Consider the following 12,502-nt stretch of genomic DNA (forward strand, 5'->3'; position numbering starts at 1 on the left):
ACAACTCAAACACGTATACGACCTGTGCAGAACCTACTCGATCTAGCAACATAACCTACTCGATCGAGTTGCCCACTTAATCGATCGAGTGCCTCGACTCCAGAACCTGACCAGAAGGCATCAAAAACCTCACTCGATGAAGCCCACTACTTACTCGATCGAGTTGACCTCGCTCAATCGAGTCCCCTTACTTACTCGATCGAGTGCCCAAAAATAGTACACTGTCCAGAAATGATATACACCCCACTCGATCGAGTCCCTCACTTACTAGATCGAGTGCCTCCCACTCGATCGAGTCATGCTGACTCGTATACTACTCGCATGCTCAACTCAGCTACCTTCCAACCAAATATATATGTAAATCAACTAAATAAAATGAATGTTTAAGACACAGCGGAAGACTTCTATCATCTCGTGGCAACTCAACCCAGCTATCCCATGCGCATCATCTCATACCTGCTCAATAAGTACTCACCATCCCCAAATAGATCACCACAGTTTTCAAAACATTTAAACCGGGGTCAGTTACTGTTTACATAAAACAATACAACAAAATCATTACAACAGTCATCCAATCTCCATCACAACTCCATACACCTGACTACACACTAAAGTGTGTAGTCCTGCCAGAATACCCATCGCAACAAGTATTCCACTCCGTTAGTGGGGGGCAGCCGTTTCTACCTAAGCCCCGCTCATCTCATCCGAGCGATAACCCATGTTCCTAAATGTGCACATCCCCTCTATGGCGGGTTCCACAGAGGGCGAATCAAGGACGTGAAGCCACTCCCGCAAGTGACTCCACTCAGCCGAGGACGCACCTCGCAAACCATAGACAATCAATCACAACCAACTACATTATACAACAATTGTTAAGTTCATATACCTATTATTAGACTCTTCTAATAGTGAACAAATTAACATTTTAATTATTAGTTCTTTAGATCTAGTGCATGCATAACAAAATAAGAGATTAATAAGAAAAACGATGTCCCTTACATAGTAATTTTTGGATTTATGGGCGCAAGTAAGGTCTCCTACCTTCACTTGTTCTTGAGCTATGATGAGTATTAGGATGATCCTCCAAAAATCTATATTAAGATCTCTCCTTTTGATTGCACCCAAGATTAGCCCTTATCTCTACTAAATAATATTAACTAGATATTTATTTAGTAGTCTACCATAAAATTGATTACTAATTCTCATATATTATACTAATAATATTAGTAATCTCATTGAACAATTTGAATCAAAATTTCTCTAGTTTAGGTGAAAGAGAAATGAATATATGTAAGAGAGTTTTCATGTAGAATGAATGGAATATGGAGAAGTGTAAGAGTGAAAATGAAAACGTCAAAACTACTCCTAATAGAGTAGTATGGCCAGCTCACTTGAGGCTAAGGAAGGCATCTTCTTTTTTCTTTTTCCTCTTATCAATATGTAGGTATTTAAGAATAGGTAGAGTAGGTTTGATTATAATAATTTTAACCATTAAAATAAATCACCCATTATCCTCCACAACCTACAATATTTCGGTCCATTCACATAAAATAGACTACCATTTTATTTTGTCAATTTGTCACTTGTCACACAATCTGTCACATGTAGTATGTTACATGTTATTAATTAATTTAATGCATATTTATCAAATAAATATCATTTTATAAATTAATTAAATCACAGATAACAAATTGACTAGTGATACTTGATCACATAAATAAAATGAGTCATATAATTATAATTCACAACATCTTATAATTATAAGTAATCATTCATTCGTATCTCAATTGTTTCACAAACAATAATCAATTTTAGTAATAAAATATTTCAATTACAAAATAAATCTTATTTAATTACATTTCATTAAGATATAAATATTCTCTCTCACAAATTGAATTGTTCAATTTTAAGGAATTGATTAACTTGTATCGTCATACAATTAATCAACTTTACTGATAAGGGCATCATCGTATAGGTGTGACCTTAAGGGATCAACTGACCACCACCGTCCTACTACAGTAACGTCAAACTCTAGCAAGCCAATCGTTACCGATTAATGTTGATCATTTGACTATATAATTTATCATCCCTTTCGTATTCGTATTATGAGATTTAATTATGATATTAAATCATGTGATCACACTATTGTTGAGGACACATATTCCAACAATATCCCACTTGTCCGAGACAAGAGTGCGTCGCCAATTCTCTTGTCCTATTACAATCTCCCACTCAATGCAAGGTGTCTTGCAAGTCGTACTTACATTTGATCATATCTTGAATGGTTTCCTCGATCTGGAGTGTAACTGTCTGACCAGAATTATCTACCATAGATACTTTCCGAACGTGGCCACGCATTTCCAGTTCACTACTCCTCGAGTGGCCTTGAGATTTCAAATAACCCTAATAAGGGGGTGGACAATTCATATCGCACTATTCCCTTTGTTTAGCCACAGTTCATCATAAAACAAAATATACCCTTTTGACCTCAATTACGATAGTCGTAGAGCATAAATCAAAGTCAATCAGAAATTTGTGCCAACTTGGGCGAATAGTCTTTAGTCCAAAGAATTGACTCATAAGAATACTATAGCAGCTCTTGCCACGACCAGGCTTTATGAATTACCAGAACTCTATAAGCGGTCATTGCCCGATAGAGTGTCCCATACAGTCTATCTATGTGATCGACTAGTCATCCCATATGACTCTATGGCACTTGAACTTGCCATCAATCGCATCACACTCTAGTCACTTCGAGATGTCACCTCATATAAGTAACTAGGGGCGAATATCATGCAATCCAGTTCACTTTAATGGGGTTCAATTTGTCTCTACAACCCATTTGGATTTAACAAAGTAATGGGTGAGTTTTAAAGAAACTCAAACGATAAATGCAATTATCATATATGAATAGTCAATACACTATTACTACTTCTTATAATCTTTAGTGTACATTTTACACTAGTTGAAATGCAATAAAAGCTTGGCAAGTGGATATACCATATATCCATATATTCCAACTTTATTAATTGCTATTTCCTTCTTTTCAATGTTATATCTAATAATATGAATTTATCTCTAAGTATATGTCTAGTCTTCTCACTAGACTTGGGCTCTTTAACTTAAAAGATGCTCCCATTGTTATCACATAACTTGTGATAAAGTCATTTGTAGATGGATTCACTCTTAATCCCTATCTTGACCAACTTATTACAATTTACTTAGATTCTTTTTGTAGAATTTGCAATGGTCGAAACTAAAATACTTCTCTAGTTAGTCAATAAGACATCCTAGGATTTCTATAAATCCTTTTCGGTTTGGAAACTAAAGGTTGTGCAACCCTTCAACACGTAACATATTTTATCATCCAAACATATGAACGAATCCTTAATTCTTCTCAAGAATCTCAAAGATGTTCTTTAAGGCTTTCGCAAGCCTTATCATGGGAATTAACTTGTTATTGACTTATTATGCTCTTAGCATATGGTTCATCACGGCGTGTGCGTCTGTTGGCATACATGATCGTTCTAATGGCGGAATCATTAGAAAACGATTTCATGTGATCAACAACTTAATAGGTTCAGTGAACGACTATGACTCCATCATAGTAATTCCATTTCCATCAACATGAATAACCTACTCAACCTTGTTGATGTTAAACAGATATGAAAGAACTTATCATCATAAGACTCTCAACTCTATGCCCATATCCTCTCACATAGATTCGGAAATCTAAAATATATCGCACTTTTTCCTAGTCTCCCAATCACTCTTTTACAGAAGAGAGCATTGGTACATTACTCTCAATAAGTAATATGTTTTTGTTGGAGCTTGTGTCCTCCACAAATTAGTGTGATAACATTTATAAATCTCTTATGGGTTCACAAGGGTATTCTTCGTATTTTATCAGTTGATTAACGAATACTTAATAGCGGTTGGCTTGCTAGAAAGTTTGACGTTATTATCATACTGATGGCGGTGATCAACTGGTCCCTAAAAGTCACACCTAAAGGATGTGTTTAAGAGATGTGATTGTATGAAAATATAATAACATTGATGCCTGACTAAAAGGTTAGTCCAAGTATTTGACTAAACAGTTAGTCAATGTGTTGATGAGATGATTATTTAATACAATTAAATAATATTAGCTGAGACGAATTAACTGTCAATTCGTAAATTGAATATAATATGTTATATTTAATTAATGTATATAATGTTAGCTTGTACGAATTAAGTTGTTAATTCATAATTAAACATAACCAGTTATATTTAATTAGCTAATTATAAATATGTGATATTTATAGTTAAAGTACATATTATACGATATTGTCATAATAAATTATTACGGACCGACATTAAAAAATCGACTGCAAGCTGTTGTGTGTAGACTTATTAATACGGAATAAATTAAATGACAATTTATAAATGACACACTTTATATACATTTTGCAAACTACCAAAATAAGAAGATTTAATCTCATTATTCTGGTTGATGAAAAATCGAAAATAAGAAGAAAAATCCTCTTATTATTTCAGTTGGGTTGGACGAAAAAGGAGAGAAAATATCTCCCCCTTATTCACTCTTATTTTCGGTTATAATAAGAGTGGGAGATAATTTTTCTTAACATAATTCTTAACCTAATATTCTCTCATCAAAATCACACAAAAACCTTAAATTAATTAGTGAATTTAGGGATCGATTCTAGCAAGAACAAAAGGGCATTTCTCATATCATCTTGGGTGCAACGATTAGGCGAATATCAATTTTGACATTGTTCTTAGGCCATATTTGCAAGGACCAAAGGTTGATTCATAATCCCTATTCTATTTTGTTTATGCAATTCATTTATGACTAGTTTTCATAGATTATAATTTCGTTATAATCCTTATTTTTAAGGGAAGTATACCGATATTTCCCATAAGTGGTTTCAGAACCAAGGCCACGAAATTATTTTTATATGATTTTCATAGATGATTTAAACAAAAGAATTTCGAGAAAAAAAAAACATTCGGCTGTTAAATTTTTTTTGTGCCATAGGGTTTTTAATTTTTTGCCGATTGGTTTTTGTTTTTTTTTTTATGATTTGTTCCATTTTGATTTATTCATATTATTGTTTTAATAGGTTAAGATGATAATATAATAATTTTGTAGATGTTTTGATTTAATAAGCATTAAATTAAAATGTAAATGGAAATCATCTTGTTTGATGATATTAAATTTGTTTTTGCTATATAGTTTTTGGCATAAATGGTTTTAAATCGTTGTTTAGAATCATGTTTCATTAATTTATATGTTCATGATAATGCCAATCTTGTTCTAATAGCAACTATAAACGAATTTGTTCATCTAATTTTTTTTTATTAGGGCAAAATGCCGAAATAAAAAAAAGGAGGTTTTTTTGGCAAAAAGCCGTGAGCAAGAGAAAAAAAAAGTTTCTATTTTTTTGTTTTGCTGAAATGCCGAGAAAAAAAAAAAGAAAGAAAAAAAATTTATGTTTTTTTTTTTTTTGCCGAATTGCCGACATAAAAAAAAAATAAGGACTGTTTTTGTTTTTTTTTGCAATTAGCCGAGAGCACAGGAAAAAAAAGGAACAATTTTTTTTGTCTTTGCTAGATGCCGTGGGCAATTTTTAATAAAAAATTTTTCGGTTATTTTGGCCAATCATTATTATTATTATCTATAATGAAAAATAATTATTGTGAAAAGGTTCACAAATTTAAGATACCCATATTATTTTAAAGAAGTTTAAAATATTGGTGAATAATTCATATTATAGGTCAATATGAATTAAGATTGAAATTAATGTGAGTAATTGAGGAATTGTCACTTAATTTGATCATTTAAATAGGTGGCTTGGGAAAATTAATCTACATAATTAAGGAATTATATCTTGCATGTTTAATTTATTAGTTGATGCATTTTATTTTAGTTGAATGAATCGTTGAATGGATTTATTTACGTATTTTTGCAATCGGTTGTAATTTGTAATACCTAGTGTGGCCTTAGTTAAATTATGTTTTCGTAATGATGGAAACATAATTTTTAATGTAATTTTGAGATCTCGAATCTCCTTTTATTTTCTTTAAGTATTATGTTTTGAAATTAGAAAGTAAATAGGTTTATTTTGTAATTTAATTATAATTTTAAAGAAGACTAAAGATGGAGATTGGAGCTCACTTCCGCTACATGGACCAAGATGGAACATCAAGACAAGCTTCTCGGGTCCAAGGATGGATTCTAAAATTGTATTTAATGTTCATTTTGGTAGATAGGCCACACTAGGACTTTATTTTGTTTTACGTTTTACCGTTCTTATTGCTTTTCATTCACATGATAGTTAGTGCATCATATTTCGCCTAAACCAAACCACCTACTAAAATGCATGAAAATTGACGCATTTAGATTGAATGTTAGTTTTCATAGACATACAGATGTCACGCATTTTAAGCCATCACCTTAGTTTATTCATTCTCGCATGCTAGATATTAGTTCACTTAAAATGAATTAAAATAAAGTTGATGGGATCTTCCTCTAAAACTAAAATTGAGACTAGTCTTTATAAGGGCAAAAAACTATGAATCCCTTCTTCGTCGGTAGGCATATAGGACCTTACTCTCCATATGACCCCTTCTACGTTGGGTAAGTAGTTTGTGTTGACTTAGTTTACCTCAACATTATAATCCGAAGAGTTTCTCGTGATTATGATGGACTATAGATAGAATTTACAGAAATTTATCGACCAAGAATTCTAACAGTAGAATTAGCCAAAAGGTTGGCTTATCAATTTACAGATAATTGAGTCTTGGGATCATTTATATAATTCTTGAGGGAGGTCAATTGTATAAATGCTTGAGTCTTCGCGTTATAACAGTATTGCATTAGACTTAAATCATAAACGATGAGAATGCTTGTTAAATTTTATTCTTCTTTTCGCAGTATAGAATACGTTTTATATTGATAATACTGTTACAACAAATGGCTGGAAATAACGAAATCCCAATGCCGAGTGCCACACTTGGACGCGAGTCCTGGCTGAAAGCTTTCATGGACTACATGAATCAGTTCACACGTCTGAAAAATGACGGGTCCAACTTTAAGGACTGGGAGGCATCATTGCGGAATGCTGCCATTGCTGACGGTAAGCTCAAGTACTTAACTGAGCCAATACCGGTAAACCCAGGCCCCAATGCAGGAGTTCACGAGTCACTTGCTTATAGTGACTTCATCATGGAAGCAGGTGCGATAAAGAACGTACTCATCTTTGCAATGGAAACCAATTTGCAGAGACGCTTCATTGCCCAAGGTGCAAACACGATTTTCACCATGCTCACTAACGAGTTCTCAAAAGCACCGAGAATCGTTACGTATGAGCATACTTGTCGCTTCTTTGATGCGAAACTCCAGAAGGGCCAACCGGTTAGCCCACACATTCTTAACATGATTGAGAATTTCGAGAAGCTGGAGGCACTTGATTGCAAAATCAGTGAGAGCATAGTCATTGACCGTATGCTTCATTCACTTCATGATGGTTTTGCCCTTTTCGGGGCAAATTACTACATGAATGACATGAAGAAAAGTCCTCATGAGCTACACTCACTTCTCGTACAGACCGAGAAGGATATGAAATTGAGTGGGAGCATGAAGCAACATGTTCTCATGATTTCCAACAAGAATAAGGGTAAGGGCAAAGCTCCCGGCGACCTAACTCTAGGTAAGGCAAAGTTTAAGAAGCCAGGAAACGGTAAGAGTGGGCCTGGTGAGACTAGTGGCTCACAAGGCAAGGCAAAGAGCAAGGGCGGTGACATTGAGTGCCACCATTGTAACAAGACTGGTCATTGGAGGAGGAACTGCCCCGTTTACCGTGAGGACATAAAAGCAGGCCGCGTCACTCCTATTGGTATGTCATCTTATATTCATATGATTGAGATTAACCATGCAAGTTTCGGAACTTGGGTACTTGATACTGGTTGTGGTTCTCATCTCAGTAATCATTTGCGGGGCCTAAAAAACATCACACCTCTCGGAAAGGGTGATGTGGACCTGCGAGTCGGGAATGGAGCTAGAGTTGCTGCATTCTCGAAGGGAACATACGTAATCCAACTCCCAAGTGGTTTTGAGTTATATTTATATAACTGTTACTATGTACCCAGTTTGTCTAAGAGAATTATTTCTGTTTCCGTACTTGATAAAGACGGTTTTTCATTTTCAATAAAGGATAATAGTTGTATTTTCTCTTTCAATGAAATGATTTATGGCAAAGCAGTTTCCATGAATGGAATTGACATCTTAGATCAAACCACGGATATATTACACGTGAATAATAAGATATTAAAGGTTGGTGACAAAGATCAAACATATCTATGGCATTGTCGAATGGGACACATAAATGAAAAACGTGTAAAAAAACTCTTCGAGAATGGGACAATTCCCGCATTCGATTTTTCTACATCTGGCACGCGTGAATCATGTCTTATCGGCAAAATGACTTGAATTTCCTTCAAAGGTGTTGGAATGCGCGCTAGTGACCTATTAGGACTCATACATACTGACGTATGTGGACCTATGTCAATTACCGCTAGAGATGGATATAGATATTTTATCACTTTCACGGACGATTTGAGTAGATACGGATATGTCTACATAATGAAGCATAAAAGTGACTCCTTTGAGAAATTCAAGGAATACCAGAATAAGGTTGAGAACCAACAACCGAGGAACATATGGAGGAAGTTGTTCCTCCAACTGATGATACGGTTAATATTCCTCAGGAACCTAGGAGGTCGGGTTGAGTCTCTAATCCTCCAGACAGATACATTGGTATGGTCGAGGAGAGTGACGTTTTGCTCCTAGAGAGTATTGAACTCGCTACCTATAAAGGTGCCATGACCTGTTCCGACTCAAAGCTATGGCTTGAAGCCATGCAATCGGAGATGGACTCCATGTATGAGAATGACGTGTGGGATCTAGTTGATTTACCTAATAAGGTAAAACCTCTACAGTGCAAATGGCTTTACAAAATAAAGTGTTCTGTAGACGGGCAACTAGATACCGATAAGGCACGACTAGTGGCAAAAGGTTTCACTCAAGTGTACGGATTGCATTATGATGAAATGTTTTCACCCGTAGTTATGCTGCGTTCCATTCGGATTATCTTAGCGATTGCCGCTTTTCATGACTATGATATTTGGCAAATGGATGTGAAAACCGCCTTCTTAAACGGTTATTTGGAGGAGGAGTTGTACATGGTGCAACCCGGAGGTTTCATAGATCCTGAAAATCCTAAGAAAGTGTGCAAGCTTAAACGTTCCATTTATGGACTTAAGCAAGCTTCTCGGAGTTGGAATCATCGTTTCGACCAGGTGATAAAAGAGTATGGTTTCACTCGATCGGTCGAGGAACCATGCTTATATATCATGTCGAGTGGGAGCAAGATTGTATTCTTGATATTGTATGTCGATGACATACTCTTGATTGGGAATGACATTCCTCTCTTATCTTCGGTTAAAGGATGGTGGAAGAACCATTTCCAGATGAAAGATCTGGGTGAGGCACAATGGATATTGGGAATCCGTATCTACCGAGATAGAACACGACGGATGTTATCACTGAGTCAGGAGTCTTATTTGGATAAGATTCTTGAAAGGTTCAGCATGACCAACTCCAAGAAGGGGAACCTTCCAATGACGTCTGGGATGCAGTTGAGCAAGTCTCAGTCACCCACGACGCCTGAAGGGATTGAGCGCATGAGTCGTGTTCCTTATGCATCTGCAATAGGATCAATCATGTATGTCATGATATGCACACGTTCAGACGTGGCATATGCATTGAGTATGACGAGTCGGTACCAGAAGAATCCAGGTGAAACACACTGGATAGCTGTTAAAAACATCCTTAAGTACCTACGGAGGACTAAGGATAGGGTATCAACTTATGGAGGAGATACTAAGCTATGCGCAATCGGTTACGCAGATGCTAGCTTCCAAACGGATAGAGATGACTCAAAATCTCAGTCCGGGTTCGTCTTTACTCTTAATAGTGCTGCGGTCAGCTAGAAGAGTTCCAAACAGAGTGTTGTAGCAGATTCTACTACTGAATCCGAGTACTATGCCGCTTCGGAAGCAGCAAAGGAAGCTATATGGATGCGTCAATTCTTACAAGGACTTACAATAGTTCCTAGTTCGAATGACCCGATCACCATCTATTGTGACAATAGAGGTGCCATCTTCCAGGCTAAGGAGCCAAAGTCTAGCAACAAGTCTAGACATGTACATCAGAAGGCTCACCTGATCCGTGATTACGTGGAGCAAGAGGAGATAGTGATTGACAAGATAGCTTCGGATGATAACATCGCGGATCCTCTCACTAAACCGTTGAATTATGATAAGCATGAAGGGCACGTTAATTCCATGGGAATTAAACGTGTTCCTGAGTTGTAGTAGTTGATTATGGATTCGATACATTATCTTTTTCATATACTATTTATAACTTCATCGTTTTATTATAATATTTTGTTTTTCATGTGGATTGTACTGACAACATTGAACGCCACAAAGTGAACTGAATTACATTATATTTATTTTTGTCCGTAATCGCCTACATGAGCTGATAACTCTAGCTATTATATTATGCAGTCGATTGATGGTGGGTTCAATGAGCCATAAGTCAAACAGTTGGCTGATCGATCACAGATGCGAGTTATAACGATACCTCGTAGGACAATTTTTGTGACAATGTAATGGAGTCCTAAATGTTTAAAAACATTTGGTGTCAGGTCGTGGATTGGACGTCCATTGTGTTCCTAGAGTCGATTCTTTTGACTATCGACTGTCTCTTGAGATTAAGGCAGTTTTTTGGTGACTTTAGTTTCTTTCTCATGGTCTGCCGTAACAGGAGGCTAAGCAGATTTTTTCTGAGACATTTCATACTGTGCTTATATCTGCAGGATTCAAGTTGAAGAAAATATCCAACCTTTATCAGGTTTAGTTATTTCTTAGGGCCACTCGAGGAGTTGTAACTGAAATGCATGGCCATGCTCGAATGATGATTCGTTTATCAGTTAAGTTACTCTCTAGTCGGGGAAACCACTCTTGATATTGATCACTTGTAAAATACGACCTTTGCGAATACGGATTTTGCAAATTGTTTTACGTTGAGTGGGAGAAATTTTAGGATATGAGAATCGGTTATCGCACATACACTTGTGAGGACAAGTGGGAGTTTGTTGAAGCTTGTGTCCTCCACAAATTAGTGTGATAACATTTATAAATCTCTTATGGGTTCACAAGGGTATACTTCGCATTTTATCAGTTGATTAACGATTACTTAATAACGGTTGGCTTGCTAGAAAGTTTGATGTTATTATCATACTGATGGCGGTGATCAACTGGTCCCTAAAATTCACACCTAAAGAATGTGTTTGAGAGATGTGATTGTATGAAAATATAATCACATTGATGCCTGACTAAAAGGTTAGTCCAAGTATTTGACTAAACAGTTAGTCAATTTGTTGATGAGACGATTATTTAATACAATTAAAGAATATTAGCTGAGACGAATTAACTGTCAATTCGTAAATTGAATATAATATGTTATATTTAATTAATGTGTATAATGTTAGCTTCTACGAATTAAGTTGTTAATTCATAATTAAACATAACCAGTTATATTTAATTAGTTAATTATAAATAAGCGATATTTATAGTTAAATTACATATTATACGATATTGTCATAATAAATTATTACGGACTGGCATTAATAAATCGACTGCAAGCTGTTGTGTATAGACTTATTAATACGGAATAAATTAAATGACAATTTATAAATGACACACATTATATACATTTTGCAAACTACCAAAATAAGAAGATTTTATCTCATTATTCTGGTAGGTGAAAAACCGAAAATAAGAAGAAAAATCCTCTTATTATTTCGGTTGGGTTCGACGAAAAAGGAGAGAAAATATCTCCCCCTTATTCACTCTTATTTTCGGTTAAAATAAGAGTGGGAGATCATTTTTCTTAACCTAATTATTAACCTAATATTCTCTCATCAAAATCACACAAAAACCCTAAATTAATTAGTGAATTTAGGGATCGATTCTAGCAAGAACAAAAGGGCATTTCTCATATCATCTTGGATGCAACGATTAGGCGAATATCAATTTTGATATTGTTCTTAGGCCATATTTGCAAGGACCAAAGGTTGATTCATAATCCCTATTCTATTTTGTTTATGCAATTCATTTATGACTAGTTTTCATAGATTATAATTTCGTTATAATTCTTATTTTTAAGGGAAGTATACCGATATTTCCCACAGTTTTCAGCATATGAGACATGGGAAAAATAATTCTGGCTCCCACTTAACTTCATGTATAATCATGATTCTTCAATCATGTGAATGAAATTATTCTCAATTGTCACATGAACGAAACGTATAATCCTTTAGTGCTTGCTTAAGACCATTCTGGGATCACTTAAGAAAGTTACGCATAATATGTT

The sequence above is a fragment of the Silene latifolia genome, chromosome Y (genome assembly GCF_048544455.1).
Source record: "Silene latifolia isolate original U9 population chromosome Y, ASM4854445v1, whole genome shotgun sequence".
Lineage (NCBI taxonomy): Eukaryota > Viridiplantae > Streptophyta > Magnoliopsida > Caryophyllales > Caryophyllaceae > Silene > Silene latifolia.